The following is a 23,515-nucleotide window of genomic DNA, read 5'->3' as shown; positions in this document are numbered from 1 at the left end:
CTGCCTGTGGGTACCTCCATGGAGCATTTCTGTCTCAGTATCCTGCCTGCGACCCTTCAGGGGGCTTTGGGCTTTGTTTCCCTGTACCTGGTCAAGGGCCCAGGACATACTAGTTTTCAAGTGGAGAACTGAAGGGACACCATTTTAGAAAGGATTTGTCTCTGCTGTTTTTCTGCTAGACCCCATTTACTCATGTTCCATATTTTGCCTCTGAATAAGCCAAAGAAGCTATGTTCCCAGTTAAGGGGGAAGCAAGAAAGTTAATCATTCTCTGACTTTTGTCCTGAGCCCCAAATACCTGTTAACACCTAAGAAGAGCCAGATCCTAAACATGTTCCAAGATGTTAGCTTCAAGCAAACCTCAGCTAACATTGGCATCAATACCCCTACCTTCAGCAATTTGCCTGACACCTTTGATAGGACCCTACCCTAAATTCCCAAAAGAACACCTACCCTGGACCCCTTTCCAATATAAATCCCTAACCCCAAGCAACAATGAGACTTTCTTCTCTCCTTTCCTAGTCTCCCACACGCTCCATCTACTATTCTCTGTCACTCATACTATTCAATAAACTGTTCCCACTTTCTCTGGCTTGCGTTTGATTTCTATCCTGTGTGAAGCCAAGGACACCTCTTGGCTGGTTCTGTGGGACCCTCCCCTGGGTTCTCGGACCTGGCTGGCCTGCATCAGTTTAATTAAATTTTGTCAAATAAAGTAAGCAAGGAGGAGGAGGCCCTCATTAGCCCTAAACTCTGAGAAAGGTGGGTGCAGGGGCTGCATTTATCCAACAAGTATTGATTCAATACCTGCGACTTACCAGACACTGTGCTAGGTGCTGGGATAAAGACAAGTAAAACTACCTTCAGGCAGTTTATAATGGACTAGAAATGGACTAGATTATAGCGAAGCCAACATGAGTTACAGCATTGGAAATGATGAAGCAACATGGAGAAAATACAACGCAAAGAGGAAGGGGATGTCCCGCCAGAGAAAGGAGGTTTGAATCCTTCCTCAATGTCATTCACGAGCTGGTTAACTTGATAACCAATTCGTATTAGTCGAACCTCTAATTATGTCATGTAACCTCTGCGTCAAAGTCTGAATAATACCCACTTTGTTAAGTACCTGTAAGAATCAACAAGATAAAGCATGTTATAACATCTAGCAATCTCTGGCATGGAGCAAGCATTCAGGTGTGTCCATTTTCTCTTTGCCTTACTGAAAAGTAAGGGTAGGATATAAAATTATTTCCAGCCTATGATGACAACTACATAATAATTATGTATGTGTGGGGGCCAACACTGAGAGAGACCATGAAAGAAATAATAAAAACTGTGTGGAGGGGGATTAGAGGTAATTTGTCTTTCTTTCCTCCCCCCTTGACCTGAGGCTTTTTATTATGTCTCACTGATCCTTGCAAAATAAATAAGAGTTATAATTTTTAAAAGTCCAACATATCGTGGGGCACCTGGGTGGCTCAGTCGGTTAGGCGTCCGACTCTTAATTTTGGCTCAGGTCGTGATCTCACGGCTTGTGGGTTCAAGCCCCACATGGGGCTCTGCGCTGACCGTGCAGAGCCTGCTTGGAATTCGCTCTCTCCCCTGTCTCTCTGCCCCTACCACGCTTGCTCTCTCCCTCTCTCTCTCCCTCTCTCTCTCAAAATAAATAAACTTAAAAAAAAAAAAAAGTCCAACGTATTGTAAGATTGTTCCCAGGAGAGTAAGAGATACTCCTTATGACAACAGGCATGTAAATTTACTATTTTCCAGAAAAGATAGTTTGTAGAAAATCAACTCATGACATGTAATGGTCTTTCTTCACTAAGAGAACATTAGAGAACTCTTAAAGAGATCTAAAATTCTCTAAGCCTGATTTTGCCCTTTACACAAGCCCTTCTTTTCTTTCTGTTTGTGCCAAAGATCACTTGCATTTCAAAAACCCTTGGACCAAAGAGAACCCTCACAGAGCATGGAGAAGTCCCCAGTTTTGCCCAGTAGAGAGAATGTACCCATGAGTGTACACATCTTCCCCTTGGTTCTCAGGTTCACACATCGTAAGGACTAGGAAGATAACATCAACACAGGGGTTGGGGAGTGGTCTCACACGATGGGGCCTGGAACAAGACAGTTGTCAAATTCTAAACTTTCAAACCACAGTGTCAGCTAAAGAAAACTTCTGAAACTGGACTCTCACTCATCAGCCTTTCGCCCGTGGATAAATGTGCTAAGACCCCTGGGGTCAGAGTGATCTTTCTAAGTTGTAGATCAGGTCATGACCCTGCTTAAAGGCTTCCTGTGGCTCCTGGATGCCACAAAATATGTAGGGAGGGGACAAGGCCCCCACCTACTCCTGCAGCTTTACAAGCTGTCTTTGCCCCAGCTTGCTCCCCTCCTGCCACACACACACACCTCATGCCCCATGGTGCTGACTCTCCCACGGAAGGCCAAGTACATGTCCTCTTGGCTTTACACTTCTTGTTTGATCTCTCCTTCCCATCACCTTCATCAAGCAAACTCCTACTCCTTGTTTATGACAAAAAGTACTGTTCATTAGACCAATGGTTCTTAAACTTTTGGTCTTGGGACCCCTGGTCACTCTTACAAGTTATTGAGAATGACAGAGGTTTTTGTTGGTAAGGGTTATATATCTCTTGAGACTTGCAGTATGAGAAGTTAAAACTGAAAAGCTTAAAAATATTTATTCACTAAAAGAAACATAATACATCCGGGGGCCCTGGGCAGCTCAGTTGGTTAACTGTCCGACTTCAGCTCAGGTCATGATCTCACAGTCTGTGAGTTCAAGCCCTACATCAGGTTCTGTGCTGACAGCTCAGAGCCTGGAGCCTGCTTTGGATTCTGTGTCTCCCTCTCTCTCTGTCCTCCCCTGCATTCTCGCACACGCACGCTCTCTCTCTCAAAAATAAACATTAAAAAAAATAAAAAATAAAATGTTTACTAATGAAAATATAGCAATAATTAATTTTAAAAATGAAGTTTCAGGGGTTTTTTTTTTTTTTTTGGATCCTGTAAGTTTGTTCCATGATGGTGATATTTGGTTTGGGCCAGATATCGATGTTACACTAGACCTTTTAGCATTTGATATTTGTCAATCTCTTATTGCTTATTGGTTTACCACATATATTGCTTATCTTTGTTCTTTAACTGAACTTTCTGTAAATGATATTGACTGTACATAGTCTCCTGGGCTTGCTTTTTTTTCATTGAACATTATATTTGAGATTTGTTTTCTTTACTGCATCATATTTTATGCATATGCCTCAATTTCTCCATTCTGTCAGTAGATATTGGTGTTGTTTCTTGTTTTGTGTTTTACTATTATCAGTAAAACTTTTCTGAATATTAAAAAATTTTAAATAAAAGCAAAATACATAGCATTTTTTTTTATGAAAGTAACTATTTTCCAAAACAAAACATGTTTGGTAAAAGAGAGTGGCTTTGTTTCACATTTTTGCAAATCCTGTTCGCGTGTGGCTCAGTAGAGGACAGGTGCATTCTCCTATCTGCCTCTGCACTTGGTCTGTTGGGATACATTGTTTTGGTTGCAGTGTATGAAGACTATCTGGCCTCACAGATATGTGGCTGGGTGAAAAAAATGAGCATTTTAATAAACATTTCATGTGACTGGGTTTTATTCTTCAACATTATACCTAAAGTAAACAAGCAGTAATTTCTTCTTTCTCTTAAAAAATTTTTTTTAATGTTTATTTATTTTTGAGAGAGAGACAGAGAGAGCCAGGGAGGGATGGGGGGGGGGGGGAGACAGAGAATCCAAAACAGGCTCCAGGCTCTGAGCTGTCAGCACCAGAGCCCGATGCAGGGCCTGAACTCTGGAAGCGCAAGATCATGACCTGAGTTGAAGTTGGGTGCTTAACCGACTGAGCCACCCAGGCGCCCCAACAAGCAGTAATTTCTTAAAGGTTAGAGTTGCAACATGAAATTTGAAACTGTTTTAATGGGATTTTCATACCCCTTGGTCTATCTGGCACTCTGAATGGATTTTTTTTAATCCATGCCTGATTTTATAACATTGCGCACTGATCATTTGGAAAATATCGGTTCACTCAGGCAGATCTTCCAAATGTTGACATATTTCATGATACAACTTTGAAATATCACTTGCACTAATATCACTACTAATCTCATATAAGTCTTTATATTGGGATGTGTCAAATTCACGTCGGGGGGAGACAGCTTTCTAAGGTTTTAATTTTTGCTTGAAATCTCAAATTTTACCATTAGCAACAGATACGGTGAGTTGTAATGACAGACCCATCTCATTCATTTGCAAGAAAATGTCTGTCAAACAACCAGGTCTGAATAAGCATAGCTTGTCACTCTTTCAAGTCAAAATGGCATTTCATGAGAAAGCAGTTAGTTCAGTTCAGAACTTAAACAATCACTCAGTTCTTGCCTTGTAATCATCATGTTTTGGTGTGAGGACATGCTTTATATGCACTTCCTCAGTCGTCACACACAATATTAAGAAGACATGCATTCAAGGGTCAAGGTTTGATAAAATTAATGATTTTTACTGCTTCATCAAGGAAATTCTTAAGAGAGGCTGGAATTTTTTTGTTTTCCTGCAAGCGAGTGGTGGGAGAACACAGAGATTGTAACAGTGTTGATCTGGGCTAAGCGTCCAGTTACAGCACCATTGTTTCTGCACCAACGGGGCAAATGTCAACCTGGGAAACAAAGGCAAATAGCATCTTAGCATAAAGTAAAAATTTTCTGAGACCTCACACTCGCTGAATGACTGTGCTAGACTATAAGTAACCTGGGGGCAATGCCTGTGTCCAGTGGGGTGCTGGAGCCACCTCGTGGCTCGAGAGAGCTGACTCGTTAACTTTTTGAGAATTCTTTGCAAGACGCTCGACGTCACATTGGCCATTTGGTGTGATCCAGGGTAGGAGCATTTACTCCATAGAAATCAGTGGACTCATGAATCAGGGCCTTTTTTTCCTCTTCTAGAGAGCTGATTGTTAAACGTGTCTATGTCCCTATTTCTTTGTGAATCAAAGTAAGTGGTGAATGATGTTGAGTCAGACTCCCTCTCACTGCTCCCCGGCAGTTTCTCAGGCCCTTCCCCCCGTGGGGAAAGAAAAAAGCCCCTACCAGAGGCCACTCTGATGTCGCTGTGTATGCCTAAACACCCAATGGCCGGATTTATTAACTTCATATCTTTAGCAAGGAGTTCATGTGAGACCTACCACAGGCCTAAAGATGGCTCCTGCTGGGCCCCCAGGACGAGGACAAATGTTTAGGCTAAGAGTGCAAGCGCAGCATGAATAGACCTAAATTAGGCCGGGCCTAATAACCCGTTTACTAACACCTGTATTAGTCCTCCATCACTAGGGGTGAACTGCTGTCGGACAAGCCATAATCCCATAAGCTTTTCATTTGCATATCCCTCATTAGCTGATTAAAACCTGAAGAAGGCAGGTTTCTGCAGCTGGTGGGCCCATTCCTTCACACTGTCTGCCTGGGTGGTTTGGGTAATGAAGTCATGTGGGTGGATGTGAGGTTTATATGTATGGAAGGGATTAAGAGTATTAGGATTTGTGTGAGCTGATGTTGCCATATTCTCTCTACTGGAACCCAGTAATTGGATGGGAGGAGAAATGGCAGACCCATTAGTTTTGTCTGTTTACTCAGGAGCAGGGTGCTAGAGATTCAATTTTGCTTTCTTTGGCTCCCTCGCCTTTGTGCAGCAGGCCCGCTTTGTCTCCTCTGGCCCTGAGCACCTCCAAACACCAGCCCTGCTAAGGCGATTCAGCCACAAAGGAGAGACGTCGGTGCCTAGGGGCCCAACGAGGAGAAAACGCAGCCCCGACTCAAGTACTACTTGAAGGCAGTCCCATCCTGCTAGTCCAATCCTGGGATACAGAGCAAGAGATAATTGAAATTTATCAACACTTCTGGGGTCCTTTTTTGATTATTTTATTAGTTCTCCACGTTTGGGATTAACAATCCTCAGCATCAAACGCACCGCAGGCTCCTTACTTGGGAAATGAATGGTTAGACATTTCGGAGTCTTAACAAAGCAATTGTATTTGCCGGGTTTGCATAATTTTAATAGACGAAACATAACACGAAGAAAAAAAATCCATTTCCTGTGCTGTTTGTACAGCTGGAGACAGAGCTCCTTGTGCCTGATGATGTAAGAGATGCACCATTGTCTCGCCCCTAACCCCGACAATGCGGTCCCACTAATGTCGTTAACAAAACCGGACCAGGCAATTCTGAAAACTTTGAAGCTGAACATTGTCTCCAAAGTGTATGGGGCGCCACAGACGGAACGATGTTTATTCATCAGCAGTGCTGGGGTTTGCGAAGCTGAGAGATAACTGGCACCAGGAAAGAGTGAAGAAGGGGAATGTGGACGGATCACAAGGCCAGAGTTTGAAGCCAGGGAATACAGAAGGGAAACGCGGACAAGGAATTTTATTTTTCCTCCATAAAAATATTGGAGAAGTACAGGAGAATATTTCAACTCACTTCGATTCTCGGTGGGTTGATTTTATATTTTTAGTTTTCTTTATTAAAAGCCACAGCCCCTGAACACACACCCCAAATTCTGATGTGAAATGGACAGTGCAAATACTTTTTATCAATTGTTGAAATATTCCATTTCAATTAGGTTTATGCTTCTGAATGTCTTTACCGAAGGAACACATTAAAATATCCACCAAATGCAAGTCTGAGTGTCTGAGTTTGGTCATTTATGGGGTTTTTAGTGAAATTGGCTAGTGGGATTCAGGGATTCAAATGAGACCCCTATAAGCAACAGACAGAGATTCGGCAAGACCAGTTGTTATAAAAGGCTTCCCACTGTAAAGTCAAATCTTTAAAAACAAAATGAAAAACCAAGCTAGCAAGCCAGAAAAACAGATGAATAAAAACACCATATCATAATCATCCTATGGGCACACTGATGTGTGTTTTACCAGCCTGCAAAACAAAGATTTCCATTTCTATATCCCTCTGCCTTTATTATTTTAATTACTTTGTCCACTCCTGGTAAGATTTTAGTAAAAGCGGTTGGATCATCCGTGTTGGATGCTCAATTTAGCTAACATTTTTGAGCCCCCACCCTCTGCTGTGCTTAAATTAGTTAGCAAAGACATTCACTCGACAAATCATGCATAGTTTCAACCACAATTGGGCATTACCAGCATGCATTAAAGGAAATATAGTTAGGAAAGATAGTAAGGAAAAGAGAAGAGGAAAAGTTTTAACCTGGTTCATATGATCCATGATGCCAGAGATTCGTCCAATCTCGAGAACAGAAAGAATGTTAAGGGTCCTCAAATCCAACCATGCAACCGAGACTCTGAATCCCCTCTTAGCAAAAATTCAATATACCCCCTTCCTTGTCTAGGCACTTGTGACCTACCATGTCCTTACATTTTTGTAATCCGAATCTACAAATTGATCTTCTAGCCACTTTGTATCCCTCTAAAGCTTGTCTTTGCATAATATATTCCTCATGGGGAAAAAACTTAACATTGTTTGAGTACTTCCTTATACATGCCAAACATACAGTCTCCTGTGGAGTGGGAAAAATTCGTCTCACTTATAAGTAATGACATTGAGGTCAGTGAGGCTAAGCAGCCTACCCAAGGACACACAGCCTCTAAGCAGATCAACCTCCTGTTACATAACAAATCACTCCAAACCTCATGGTTGAAAACAACAGCCATTTTATTACCTCTCATGATTCTGTGGTTTGGCTCGGAGGTTATGCTGTTCTGGGCTGGTGTGGCTGGGGCTAGATGGTCTAAGATGGTCTCACTTACAGGGCTGGTCCTCTCTCCACATCATCCTTAAGGAGGCTAATGCCAATTTGTTCAGATAGTGGCAGCCTTTCAAGACGGTGTGAACAGAAACTACAAGGCCTACTGAGGTCCAGGCTCAGAACTCATTCTGTTAATCGAAGCAAGTCACAAAGTCAGTCCAGGCTCAATGGGTGGGCAAATAAGAGTCTGACTCTTAATGGGAAGAGCTATAAAGAATTGTTGATCATTTGCAATTGAACACATGGTCTGTGATCTATGCTTTTTTTCTAAATTTTTTTTTTTTCAACGTTTATTTATTTTTGGGACAGAGAGAGACAGAGCATGAACGGGGGAGGGGCAGAGAGAGAGGGAGACACAGAATCGGAAACAGGCTCCAGGCTCCGAGCCATCAGCCCAGAGCCCGACGCGGGGCTCGAACTCACGGACCGCGAGATCGTGACCTGGCTGAAGTCGGACGCTTAACCGACTGCGCCACCCAGGCGCCCCGATCTATGCTTTTAACTCTAGAGCCAGACAGTCTTTGTTTAAATCTTGGCTTTGCTAGGTGTTAGCTGTGATGCCTTGGGAAATGTAAGTGACCTCTTGTTGTCTGTTTCCTCATCTGTAAAATGAGGATAATACCAGGACTTTCCTAGAAGGGCAATTATGAGGATTAAGTGAGTAGATATATATAAAGCACTTAGAATACTGCCTGGTACAGAGTCTGCACGAGTATTAATAACGATTGTTATTGCTGTTGTTCGTAATCCATATGTTGTACTGCTATCTCAATATGTGCTAAAGTTTAATATGTGCTAACAGATCTCTTTTCTCAAAAAGCTCAGATTCTAGAGTGAGAAATATTACCCAAAAAATGTCATTTGTTTGGTTATTTCACAAGATACTGCTATGCATTTCTAACTCGCTGGAGCTCAATAGCATTTTGTCATCCCTATTAAGCTCTGAAGACACTGGTGTGCTGAGAAGTTAAGCCTTGAAGAAGTCCAAAGCTAGCAGGGAGAAGAGCATGGATTAGGACTGGTGATTCAGGCACTCCATTATAAGCTTTTCCACAATGTCTCAGTGTCTCACTTACTTAGATAAGTAATTGTCATGTGAGGAAGAAAAAGATGCCCAGAAATTGCTAAGAAAAACTTGGCTAGAAGAAGACAGAGCCAAGTGAAGCATAAGATGGCTGCCATTGGTGCATTCCACACCCTGGCATAACACTTGCAGTTGTTTGCTGAGATCATGCTTGGATGTGGTGTGCCCACTGAGAAGATCTGACAGCACTAATGGACCATGGCCTTCTTAGGCCTAGAGTCATGGAGGCCAGTTCATAAAAGGAAATACTTCCATGGCCAGCTTGGACTGGAATCATCTCACAAATGCAAAGCATTAACCAAAGACTAGGATGGTCATGACCGGAACAGCTTGTAAAAGACTGGGGATCTTCCATGAAATCTAGGATTGCTATAGCTCCAAGGCCAGGGCTGACTGGCGCATGTGGGCTCCTTTTGCACATTGGAGGGGATCGAGAAATGCCATCAGAAAGAGCAGGGTTGCAGTCAGATAGACCTGGTTTTTGATCCTGGTGGGATGGTCATGCACTGGGCAAGTCCTTCACTTTGTGAATCTTGATTTCCTCTTCAGTAATAAGAGTACCTTTAGATGGCTGATGGGTGTGGAGTATGTGAAATCCTGCACATGAAATGCTGAACACTGAGCCAGGTGCATGGTAAACTCTTCTTATTGGTGAGGGATGAATTGATAATATCAGAGTGAGGAGCCTAGGCAGCACCAAATCCTGCCCTGCAATCTCCCCTCCTTTTGAGGGAGCTAAACACGTGAAGAACAAAAGCAGATGGAAATCAAAGTTCCCTTTTTGGCATTAGCTGTTGGCACACCCTTGTTCTGAGTTTCGGAAAAGCTTTGGTGGAGCACATGGTTTCAGCTTGACAACCAGGTAGAACGTTTGCACTCTCCTCCCAAAATTCAACCTGAGAATCATCTACCTTCAAGGGGATTCACAGGAAAAGGAAGTAAAAAAAAATCAGAAAAGAAAAAGGAAAAGTTGTCCGGGTTTGGAAAGAAGAAAAAGGGAGGAAAAAATAAAGGAAGCAGCAGCAGAGGAAGGAGGGGTGGGGCGGAAAAGGAAGAAAAAGAGAGATGATTGGGTCCACACTGATGTGCCAGGCCCTGTCTAGATCTGCTTATCACACAAAGGTAGGAGGAAATGGTAGCACTGTTTTTTGTTTTTTTAAAGATTTATTTATTTTTGAAAGTGAGAGAGAGTGCAATGGGGAAGGAACAGAGAGAGAGAGGGACAGAGGATCCGAAGTGGGCTCTGCTGAAAGCAGCAAGCCAGATGTGGGGTTCGAACTCATGAAGCATGAGATCATGACACGAGCTGAAGTCAGATGCTCCACCTACTGCCCCGATGGTAGCAGTGTTTTAGCATGGTGACTTTGTCTGTTGACAGCCATGGCCCATTCAATGTTTTAGATTCTTGTTATTCATTTAGCAATTCTTCTTCCCTTGACAGGGGTCATGGAAGACGGTGAGTGGAGGTAGGCATTGGGAGACAAGGCTGGAGACTCACCAACCTTATAGCACCCAATGTACTGTAACTATAATCACTGTCATTGATGTTGTTGCCATTGTTACATTCCTGTCTTCACTATCAATGAAAAGGAAATTGAATAGGAAGACTAAGGTTCCTTTCAGTTCTGGATTAATGATAGTAATATTTTAGAAAAACTGTAGATAAATAAAAACCCATAAATCAAAATATTTATTTTCTAGTGATACACTGAGAGATAGCATGGCATAAAAATAGAACAGAGAATCATACTCGGGCATATTATTTAACCTCGCTGAGTCTTAGGTTCCTGATCTGTAAATAAGAACAAATAATAACTATCTCCCAAATTTGGGAGAATGAATGGGCTAATGTAGAATAAAGCTTTATATGTGGCCAAGATTCAAGATATGATTGTTAATTATTATTGTTAAATAGATGGTTTGATATATTCTCAAATATATGGCTTTATTTTATCATCAGTTCAGATCTTCATTATGCTATTCGATGTACTCCTAATTTTCAGCTTTAATTTTATTTCTTACGTATCATGAGCCCATGTCCAAGTGGAGCACAACTGTAGAAGCAGCATCAGATTCAGATTCAGTAAGAACTAGAATTGAATCTAAGCTCTGCAGTGTTATGGTTTTGTGACTTGGAACAATTCATCTACCTTTTCTGAACACCTAGGTGATAATTCCGTGGCAAAACTTCCAGTTGTCAGAATGGGAGAAGATATTTGCAAATGACATATCAGATAAAGGGTTAGTATCCAAAATCTATAAGAACTTATCAAACTCAACACCCAAAAAACAAATAATCCAGTGAAGAAATGGGCAAAAGACATGAACAGACACTTCTCCAAAGAAGACATCCGGATGGCCAACCGACACGTGAAAAAATGCTCAACATCACTCATCATCAGGGAAATACAAATCAAAACCACAATGAAATACCACCTTACACCTGTCAGAATGGCTAACATTAACAACTCAGGCAACAAAAGATGTTGGCAAGGATTCACAGAAAGAGGATCTCTTCTGCATTGTTGGTGGGAATGCAAGCTGGTGTAGCCACTCTGGAAAACAGTATGGAGGTTCCTCAAAAAACTAAAAACAGAACTACCCTATGACCCAGCAATTGCACTACTAGGCATTTATCCACGGGATACAGGTGTGCTGTTTCAAAGGGACACATGCACCCCCATGCTTATAGCAGTACTATCAACAATAGCCAAAGTCTGGAAAGAGCCCAAATGTCCATCAATGGATGAATGGATAAAGAAAATGTGGTGTGTATACACACACACACACACACACACACACACACACACACACACACACACAATGGAGTATTACTCAGCAATCAAAAGGAATGAAATCTTGCCATTTGCAACTACGTGGATGGAACTGGAGGGTATTATGCTAAGTGAAATTAATCAGTCAGAGAAAGACAAAAATCATATGACTTCACTCATATGAGGACTTTAAGAGACAAAACATGAACATAAGGGAAGGGAAATAAAAAATATATAAAAACGGGGGGGGGACAAAACAAGAAACTCATAAATATGGAGAACAAACTGAGGATTACTGGAGGGGATGGGCTAAATGGGTAAGGGGCACTAAGGAATCTACTCCTGAAATCATTGTTACACTATATGCTAATTTGGATGTAAATTTTAAAAAATAAAAAATAAAATTAAAAAAAAAAACAACCTTCCAGTTGTCAACCCCAGGATCCATGCTCTTCCTTTTTATCTGAGCATGTTGCTGCCTGATTAGAAGACTATATTTCCCAATATCCTCTGCAGCTAGCTGTGGGTCACATGACTAAACTGGGCCAGTAAGATTTAGTTAGAAGTGTCCCATGCCTTTCTTTAATCTTTCCTATTTCCTGGAACAAAGGCATGATGGCTAGAACTCAACAAACTCCTTGGCCCTTGAGGAAGACTGAACAGAGAGCTGGAGGAGCCTAAATCCTGAGACAGTGGGTCTCCCGTGCCAGCCCTGCAAAGACTACCTCTGAATAACCTTATGAATAATTAAAAATAATCCACCTCTTTAAGCTAATTTTATTTTGAGTTTTCTGCCAGCTGTGGCCAAACCCATGTAAGATAATGAATGTTAAAATGTTTGGCACATTGTAGGCCCTCAATAATTGTAGTTCCTTGTCTTCTCTTTCCATCAAGTTCATTCTTCTTACAAAAGCCAGAGAATCTTTCTTGAATTCAAATATTAAACAACAATGTCCACAGATATGCCCATGTTATCCCCATTTAAAAGTCATTGGTAGGGTCATGATGAAGGTCAGACGAAATGATTCTGTAAGAGTACTTTGTATATTGTAAAACTCCATCTAAACAGGAGGCATCAAGACATCTTCTCAGTATGGTTGTGCCTCCTCTGACCAGCCCTGTTCCTTCTCTCTTCTCCTGCCCATTCCAACCTCCCCTTCCAGGCATCTCATTTTCTAGCTATACCAAATTGAACACAAGTTTCGACTCTTTCTACTTATGGCAGAGAAGAATAAGCATAAGCCCCAGGAATATCTGGGGAGAAAGCCTGAAGCAGACTTATAGAAAAGCCCAGAATTTCTTGGAAGCATTAGAGTTGATTTCAAAAAATTAATTTGAATTTTCATTCTCCTTTACTATATACTTGTGTTTACATTAATAAAACCAAACTATTTAAATCACTCACCCTTGAGTAGACTGTGGTTTTGAGAATTCCTCACATACAGAACTGGGAAGGAAGGCCACATTTGTCATATCTGTGTTTTTTGTGTTGTTTTTTTTTCTGCCAGAAATGTCTTTCCTTGACTTTCTCCCTCCTACCCTCCTCTGTAAACATGTTCTTGATTCCTTCAAGCAGACTGAGTCACTCTCTGGCATGTTGTACATCCCTCCACTATACTACTTAAGGGTAGTATGATATCTAAACTAGTTTGGGGGTGGGGTGTTGGGAGTGTCTCTCTCATTAGTCTATAACACCCTCAGGGAAATGACTGCAATTTTGTACCATCATCACCACTACGACCACCATACCCCCATACCTAGTATGGCCTAGCACTGTGCCTAGTCCATAATAGATGCTTGTTCAAGATTAGATGGAGTGAACAAACTAATGAATGTTCAAATAAGTCAAAAGGAGAGGCATCTTTGTGGACCTTAAACCTCCAATTTCATACCCATGCACTATCTAGTTTGGCTTAGGTCAATGCCGGCTGTGACTTCCTCCATGTATATAGCTTAGTACACTTCTAAAATGGACCCTGAACTCTTCTGCATGTACAATGGAAAGATAAAGGCAACCACCTCCAACTCAAGTCAGCCTAGCCAGGAAAATCCACTGCCAATGTCCCAGTGGTGTCCGAAATGTCAATACTATGAAGGTTGACGCTAAGCTCCACACACCCCCACATTATCAAATGCCCGTTTGCTTCATGTTTTGTCTGGTCTGTCAGCACCATTTACTGCTGAGCAGGTCCCTTATCTTTATTGATCACTTAATTTATCTTTTCTTAACTTCCCTTGCACCGTCTGGTGCCGTGTGTCCGTCTGTTGAGGCTGTCATGACTGGTTTGCTCTTGAAATAATAGGGGCAGCAGGTGGTGTGACTAAGTCGACCCTTCGCAGAATGGGGGACCATTCCCAGTCCCTGTCTCAACCTGCCAGTGTGTCTACACCCTCCCAGCTGTTCCACATTAAAGCAGTCAACTGTGACTTTACAGTCCGAGTTTTACACAACTGTTTTACAAACCGGGAAGAAGGTCTTTTGTCACAAATCCTTTGTCAAGCAGTAGAATGGGGGGAGAGAAAGCCAGTTCTGAGACTTGGTGCATTTTAATGACTATGCAGATAGATGCATACTCCTTTGCTTTGGTAAAAGGGGTGTGAGTTGGGGGTGGGAGGCTGGCTGGGAGGAGAGAGCAAATGGACTCCTTGCTCTTGGGACACTTTAGTAAGAGGAGCAACTGTTCTTTCAACACTAGTTTCAGCTTCAAACACTCCACTTCATGAAAACCTTCGTTCCTCTTGTAAAGTGAGAATAAGGGCAATCAGTAGAGCCCTATGTCCCAGGGTCAGTACTCTGGGGGCAAGTGTTGTGCAATTGAGAAAACAGCAAGAAAATGATGCCTTTGGGACTCGACAGCCAAGTGCCTTTATGACTTGGGACTTGTAATCACATGTGAGAAGCAAAGAGACAAAATGAAAAGAGTACAGAGTTTTGAGTCATACAGATCCCAGCTCCAAAGTTCAGTGACTCTGACATATCTCACTGTTGACAATATGGTATCTTCAAATTCCTATTTCTTAATACAGAAATCTTTGTTATGATATTCATATCTATTAACCAGAAGTTGATTAATCAAAACCTTTAAATAATGAACATCCACATCTCTCTTTCTTTTCACACACACACACACACACACACACACACACACACACACACACAGACACCTTCACTTCGACTATAAGCTAAAAGGCAAGGGAAAGATAATTTAAACTTACTATTGTGAAAAGAATACATTAGGCTAAGAGTCAAGAACTCTTTCATTCTCTTTGTTAACACTAACAAGCTGGTTGAGTTTATGCATAGCACTTAAGCACTGTGAGTTTAGTAGGAAACTATTAAATATAATTGATTTTTAAGGTGGGCAAATCAGGGAAGTGGATGTAATAGGAGAGTAACAAGGCAAGTGGAATCATTGTCTCTCTCCTTATTTATATAGGTTTGTGGAGACAGAATTTCTACTTTCTTTTGGATATTAGAATGACAGTTAGTCCTTCCTCCTAATGGCTACTCCCTAAGGTGGGAGAGGGCTGGAGTCTGATTCCTTACAGCTATTTCTCTCTCCTGAGGGGGTGTGAGGCATTAAAGTTGCTGTTTCCACAAGGCCTGTCTCTTTCTCCTTCTGGGTGGCTGGCCCACAGGTTACAGGTGCAATAGTCTCCTTCCAGCCCTCACCACTTAATCCATGTGGTGAGCAAACCTGGGTTAGAACCCAGGTTCTATTATCTAAAGCAGAGATACTCAAATGTGACCTGCTGACCAAAATGATTATGACCAATCAATGATAAGTAATGCAGACATTGTCATTAAGCATTAGAAATTGTCAATTCAACCTAGACTGGGTAAAATAAAAAGCATGAAACAAGTTCATTTTTCACATTCATGTCGCCAAGAGGAAAATAGATAGCACTAAATGTTTATATTGGAAAACAAGTAAGTCTTTTAATCAATAATCTAAGATTCCATTTATGAAATTAAAAAAAAAAAGAAATCAAATTAAAACCAAAGCAAGCAAAGGGAAGGACATAATAAAAGCAGAAATCAATAAAATATGAAAAATAGAGAAAAATCAATGAAGCTAAAAGTTATTCTTTGAAAAGATCAATAAAATTGATAAACTTCTAGCCATGCTGATCATGAAAAAAAAAAGAGGGAAAACACAAATTACCAACATTAGCAATGAAAGAGAGGATGTCAATATAAGCCCTACAGAAACTAAAATTATAATAAGATAATATTGTAAACATCTTTATACCAATGAATTGATAGCTTAGGAAAAATGGACAGATTCCTTGAAAGATACAAACTACTTCAGGCCTAGATGGGTTCACTGGTGAACATTTAAGGAAGAAATATGCCAACTTTGTACAAATGTGTACATAAAATAGAAGAAAACATTTCCCAAGTCATTTTATGAAGCCAGCATCATCCTAATAGCAAACACAGAGGAAGACATTATAGGAAGAGAATCTTATGAATCCTAACACAGAAATCCTTAATAAAATTTTGTTAAATTGAATCTATCAACATATAAAAGATTATATAACACAATCAAATTGAGGTTGTCCCCAAAATATTTGGGGACATTCAAATATTTAGGTTCATTCAATATTTGAAAGTTAACCAATCATGTCAATGAACTAAAAACAAAATGCTCTGCGCTCACATCAATAGATGCAAAAAAAAAAATTGACAAAATCCAACATCCATTCATGATAACATTTTCAGCAAGCTAGAAATGGAAAGGCACTGCCTCAACCTTATAAAGGCCATCTATGAAAACCTATAGCTAATGTTATACTTAGTGGTAAGAAACTGAATGCTTTTCTCTTTAAAATCAAAGAAGCAAGGAAGTTTACTCTTACTACCCTTATTCATCATTGTACTGGAGATTGTAACTAATGCAAAGATGCAAGAAAAAGAAATAAAATAATTGTAAAGGAAGAAATAAAACTATTTGCAGACAACATGATCATTTAAGTAGAAAATCCCACATAATCTACTTTTTTTAATGGTACTAGAATAGGTGAGTTTGGCAAGGCTGCAGTCTGCAAGTCAATATACAAAAATCAATTATTTCTATCTACTAGCAATGAAAAATCAGAAATTAAATTTTTAAATGCTATTTGCAATAGCATCAAAAAAGTGAAATAAATATAACCAAATATGTGCAAGATTTATGTGCTGAAAACTTCAAAACACTGATGAAAGAAATTGAATACCTACATAAACAGATATACTATATTCATGGATTGCAAGACCCAATACTGGGAAGATGTCAACTTTCCTCAAATTGATCTATATATCTGAATCAATCTCAATCAAAATTCCAGTAGGATATTTTGCAGAAATTATAAGTCAAAAGCTTATTCTAAAATTAATATAGAAAATCTAGTACCTAAAATAGCCAAAACAACTTTGCTTCGTGCACTATTGGCAGAAATATAAATTAGTACAGCCACTATAAAAAAAGTATGGAGCTTCCTCGAAAAATTAAAAATAAAAATACCATATGATCCAATAAATCTATTATTGGGTATTTACCCAAAGAAAACGAAAACACTAATTCAAGAAGACAAATGCACCACTATATTTATTGCAGCATTATTTACAATAGCCAAGATATGGAAGCAACCTAATTGTCTATCAGTAGATGAATGAATGGACACCTGGGTGGCTCAGTCAGTTCAGTGTCTGACTCTTGATTTCAGCTGAGGTCATGATCCCAGGGTTGTGGGATCGAGCCCCACGTTGGGCTGCATGCTGAGCATGGAATCTGCTTAAGATTCTCCCTCTCTCTCTCTCTCTCTCTCTCTGTCTCTCCCCCTTCCTCCCTCCCTCCCTCTCCTCCTCTCCCCAACTCACATACATACTCTCTCTCTCCTTCTCAAAAAAAAAAAATAAATAAAAAGAATGGATAAGGAAAATACAGCATATATAAACAATGAAATATTACAGTCTTAAAAGGGATGAAATTGTGTCATTTGAGACAACATGAATGGACCTAAAGGGTATTATGCTAAGTGAAATAAGTCAGAATGAGAAAGACAAATACTATATGATTCCATTCCTAAGTGCAGTCTAAAACAAACAAACAAATGAATAACCAAACAAAGAGCACAATCAGACCTATAAATACAGAGAACAATCTGATGGTTGCCAGAGGGAAGGGGGGTGGGAGAATAGGCAAAATGGGTAAAGGGTGAGGGAGATACGGCCTTCCACTTATGGAATAAGTAAGTCACAGCAATAAAAAGCATAGCATAAGAAATATAGTCATGATATTATAATAGGGGTGGAATGGGATAGATGGTAGCTACACTTGTGGTGAACATAGCACAATATAAAAACTTGTTACATCACTAAGTGGTACACCTGAAACTAAGGTAACATTGTGCATCAACTATACTTAAAAAAAAAAAAAGACTTACTCTAATGCTACACTAATAAAGACAGTGAGATATTCCAGTAGATAAAGACATATAGATCAATAAAACAGAATAGAGGGTCTACAAATATGTCACAGATCTAGTCAACTGATTTTTGACAAAGGTTTCCATATATTTCAATGGACAGAGTGTAATCTTTTGAGGAAATGGTGATGGATAAATGGAACATTTATATGCCAAAAAAACTGAAATTAAATAAAATCTCAATTTTATTCACCACATATACAAAAGTTAACCAAAAATGGTCAGAGACCTAAATGTAAAGCCCAAAACTATAAAATTCATGGGAAAAAAATCTTTATGATTTTATATTTAAGCAAATATTTCTTAAATTTGAGACACATAAAAAGTCGACAAAATTGACTTAATAAAAAATTTAAATTTCTGTTCTTTCAAAGACATTACTAAGAAAATAAAACATCAAACCACAAAGAGAAAATATCTGCAAAAAAAGTGATAAAGGGCTTACCTTCAGAATGTCTAAAGAACTCTTTATAACTCAGTAATAAGAAAAAACTGTTAATGTTATTTATTTTTGAGAGAGAGACAGAGACAGAGCACGAACAGGGGAGGAGCAGAGAGAGAGGGAGACACTGAATCTGAAGCAGGCTCCAGGCTCTGAGCTGTCAGCAAAGAGTCTGACACGGGGCTCGAACCCACGAACTGCAAGATCATGACCTGAGCTGAAGTCGGAGGCTTAACTGACTGAGCCACCGAGGTGCCCCAGAAAATAATGTAATTAGCAAAAAATCTGAACATCCACATCACCAAAAGAGAGATTTGGATGGCCAATAAGCACATGTAAACATGCTAACATCTTTAGGGAAATGCAAATTAAAGCTACAATGAGATACCACTTATTAGAATGGCCGTAAGGAAAGAAAGCTAGACAACAGGAAGGTCAAGTGAGGATGTGAAGCAAATGGAACTCTCATACATTGCTGGTGGATATATACAATAGTACAGTCACTATGGAAAACAATTTGATATCTTCTAATAAAGTTAAAAATGTACTTACCAAATGACCCAGAAATTCCACTCCTAGCTATTTACCCAAAAGGAATGAAGACACACGTACAAACAAAACCTATAGGTGACTGTTGCTGGCAACTTCATTCATGGTCACTAAAAATTAGAAATAACCCAAATGTTTATCAACTGGTGAATGGATAAACAAAGTTTGTTAAATCCAGCTACTCAACAATGAAAAATACTACTCAACAATGAAAATGAATGAATGACTGATACATGTAATGACACCACGAATCACAAAAGCATTATGCTGAGTCAAAGAAGTCAGAGACCAAAGGCTCTGTGCTATATGGTTCCATTTATATGACTTTTTATTACTTGTTCTGTTATTGTTTCTGGAGATTTTCTCTGTTCCTTTCTTGTCTTTGTCACTTTTGTCTCTCCTTTCCCTTCAAAGAATCCCCTTTAATATTAGTATGACTTTTGGGGTGCCTGGGTGGCTCAGTTGGTTAAGCGTCCAACTTTGGCTCAGGTCATGATCTCATGGTTCGTGGATTCAAGCCCCGCATCGGGTTCTGTGCTGACAGCTCAGAGCCTGAAGCCTGCTTCAGATTCTGTGTCTCCCCAGCTCTCTGCCCCTCCCCTGCTTGTGCTTTGTCTCTCTCTCTCAAAAATAAAAAAATGTTAAAAAAAATTTTTTTTTAATTTATATGACTTTAAAAAAAATACGGAATGCTTCACAAATTTGTGTGTCATCCTTGCTCAGGGGCCAAGCTCATCTTTTCTGTATCATTCCAATTTTAGTATACGTGTTGCCAAAATGAGCACTATATGATATATTTTTTTTAATATATGAAATTTATTGTCAAATTGGTTTCCATACAACACCCAGTGCTCATCCCAAAAGGTGCCCTCCTCAATACCCATCACCCACCCTCCCCTCCCTCCCACCCCCCATCAACCCTCAGTTTGTTCTCAGTTTTTAACAGTCTCTTATGCTTTGGCTCTCTATATGATATTTTTTAAAAGGCAAAACTATAAGGAACAGGTTCAGAGTTGTCAGGGGCTAGCATGAGGTAACATTTTGGAGATAACCGGACTATTTTATATCTAGAGTGGTTGGTGTTTACGTGACTGCATATATCGCAAAACTCATTGAGATATACATCTAAAAAGGGTGAATTTTACTCTATGTAAATTATACCTCAACAAACCTGATTCCTTTTTTTAGAGTGTCATGACTGATGCCTCCTATAAAAGAGTTTGAAACAAAACCACTATTAAAACTGAGGACAAACTGAGGGTTGATGGGGGGTGGGAGGGAGGGGAGGGTGGGTGATGGGTATTGAGGAGGGCACCTTTTGGGATGAGCACTGGGTGTTGTATGGAAACCAATTTGACAATAAACTTCATATATTGAAAAAAAAAACAAAAAAAAACCCCAAAAAACAAAAACAAAAAAAAAAAGAAAGAAAGAAAGAAAGAAAACCACTATGTGAGATAAGTGTAACTCTTAAGGAACAGGTATGCTCCTGCATTTAAACTATTCCAGAGAACAGAAAACCATGAAGACTTTCCTAATGTTACAACATGAATATAGTTCAAAACTGATAGCACATCTTAACAGATAGCAATTAACAAAAAATGCCAGGGTTAGGATTATAGATATAAATATATCAGATGAAATAACAGCAAACCTATTGGGCATATTTTTTTTTTCATTTTTAAAACTTATTTTAAAGATTAAAAATTTTTTTGTGTGTTTATTTTTGAGAGAGAGTGAGAGAGAAAGACAGAGCACAAGTGGGGGAGGGGCAGAGAGAGAGGGAGACACAGAATCTGAAGCAGGCTCCAGGCTCTGAGCTGTTAGCACAGAGCCCGATGAGGTGCTTGAACCCACCAACTGTGAGATCATGACCTCAGTCAAAGTCAGACATTTAACCAACTGAGCCACCCAGGTGCCCTAAAACTTATTTGAGAGAGAGAGAGAGAGAGAGAGAGAGAGAGCAAGCTGGGGAGGAGGGAGAGGGAGAGGGAGAGGGAGAGGGAGAAGGAGAGGGAGAGAGAGAGGGAGAGAGAGAGAGATAGAGAGAGAGAGAGAATCCCAAGCAGGCTCCATGATCAGTGTGGAGCCTGACACAGGGCTTGATCCCATGACTCTGAGATCATGACCTGAGCCAAAATCAAGAGTGGGATGCTCAACCCACAGAGCCATGCAGGAGTCCCTATTTAAGCAAAATTGAAAAAAAATTTTTTTTGATGTTTATTTTATTTTTTGAGAGAGACAGAGACAGAGTGTGAGCAAGGGAAGGGCAGAGAGAAAGGAAGACAGAATCTGGAGCAGCCTCCAGGCTCTGAGCGAGCTGTCAGCACAGAGCCTGATGCGGGGCTTGAACTCACAAACTGAGAGATCATGACCTGAGCCAAAGTCAGACGCTTAACCGACTGAGCCACCCAGGCGCCCCTATTTGAGCATATTTTTAAAAGAGTGATGTAACATGGCCAAATAGGGTTTATTGTAAAATTTCAAAAATGTTTCAATGTAAGATTATCTATTAACATTTGTTCCTGACTTAAAACTTCAATAAACAAGTAACAATGTAACCTACTATGCTACTAAAATATGCCATTAGGAGAAATTATCTCCAATTATCAGCCAAGATTCATTCATTCATTCATTCATTCATTTATTTATTTATTTATTTATTTATTTATTTATTTATTTATTTTTGGGACAGAGAGAGACAGAGCATGAACGGGGGAGGGGCAGAGAGAGAGAGGGAGACACAGAATCGGAAACAGGATCCAGGCTCTGAGCCATCAGCCCAGAGCCCGACACGGGGCTCGAACTCACGGACTGCGAGATCGTGACCTGGCTGAAGTCGGACGCTCAACCGACTGCGCCACCCAGGCGCCCCTAAAATTCTTCTAAATAATAAAACACCAGAAGAAGATGTGAAATGAAGAATCAGAAAAGTAGAGAAAGTGCTAATTATTTATAGATTGTATGATTATATTGGCCATTTAGAAAATGCAAGAAAATAAAGTCAAGGGAATTCTGTTATATGGGACCACATAGATGAACCTTGAGAACATTATGCTAAGTAAAATAAGACAGTTACAAAAATATATAAACTCCTTTCTCTTATTTCTATGAAGCATCCAAAGTTGTCAAACCAATAGAGAAATTACAATGTGGTTACCAGGGCCTGGGAGAGGGGGAAAGGGAGTCGTTATTCAGTGGATACAGAGTATCAGTTTTGCAAGGTGAGGAAGTTTTATAGATCTCATTGCATGACAATATGCATATAATTAACACTGCTGTGGTATACACTTAAAATGGTTAAGATTGTAAATTTTATGTTATATGTTTCTTTAACCACAAAAAACTACTGTTGGAACTAGAGTATTTTTCTATTATTAAACAATAATTTATGAATAGAATGCTACAGAAAAGTAGCGAACAGTCAGAAAATATAATGGAAAAACAGGTGTCAGTATTAATGACAAGAACCACAATATAATATCTTGGATGAACCAAAACGTGCAGAACCTATTTGAAAAAATTATAATTTTCTAGATACATCTCCTGAGGCAAGGGAAAGAAAAGCAAAAATAAACTATTGGTACTACATCAAATTAAAAGCTTTGCTACAGCGAAGGAAACCACCAACAAAACTAAAAAGCAACCTACTGAATGGGAGAAGATATTTGCAAATGACATATCTAATAAAGGGTTAGTATACAGGATCTATAAAGAATTTATACAAATCAACACCCCCAAAAACAAATAATCCAATTAAAAAATGGGCAGGAGACATGAACAGACATTTCTCCAAAGAAGATACGCAGATGGCCAACAGACACATGAAAAGTGGTTCACCATCACTCATCAGCAGGTAAATGCAAATCAAAACTAGAATGAGGTATCACCTGAGACCTGTCAGAAGGGCTAAAATCAACAACACAAGAAAGAACAAGTGTTGGTGAGGATGTGGAGAAAAAGGAAACCTCTCCTACTGTTGGTGGGAATGCAAACTGGTGCAGCCACTGTGGAAAACAGTATGGAGATCCCTCAAAAAGCTAAAAATAGAAATGCCCTATGATCCAGTAATCACACTACTGGATATTTACCCCCAAAATACAAAAACAGTAATTCAAAGGGACATATGCACCTCTATATTTATTGCAGCATCTTATATAATAGCAAAATTATGGAAGCAGCCTAAGTGTCCATTGATAGATATATGGATAAAGAAGATGTGAGATATATATACATATATATATAGAATATATATATATAGAATATATATATATATTGAATATTGAATATTGAATATATATATATACATATATATGAATATTGCTCAGCCATAAAAAAATGAAGTCTTGGGGCACCTGGGTGGCTCAGTCAGTTAA

General features: G+C 39.7%; 1 non-coding gene across 1 annotated transcript; it reads right to left on the bottom strand.

Moving 5' to 3' along the window:
• Positions 1-19,817: 19,817 nt before the first annotated feature.
• LOC115526566 lies at positions 19,818-19,924 on the bottom strand. Its single transcript, XR_003972630.1, has one exon. It is a non-coding gene; the product is annotated as a U6 spliceosomal RNA (small nuclear RNA).
• Between the last annotated feature and the right edge of the window lie 3,591 nt (positions 19,925-23,515).

This window comes from Lynx canadensis, chromosome D1 (assembly GCF_007474595.2).
Source record: "Lynx canadensis isolate LIC74 chromosome D1, mLynCan4.pri.v2, whole genome shotgun sequence".
NCBI lineage: Eukaryota > Metazoa > Chordata > Mammalia > Carnivora > Felidae > Lynx > Lynx canadensis.
Note: the sequence above shows the minus strand (reverse complement) of the source record. Positions and strands in the feature narration are given on the sequence as shown.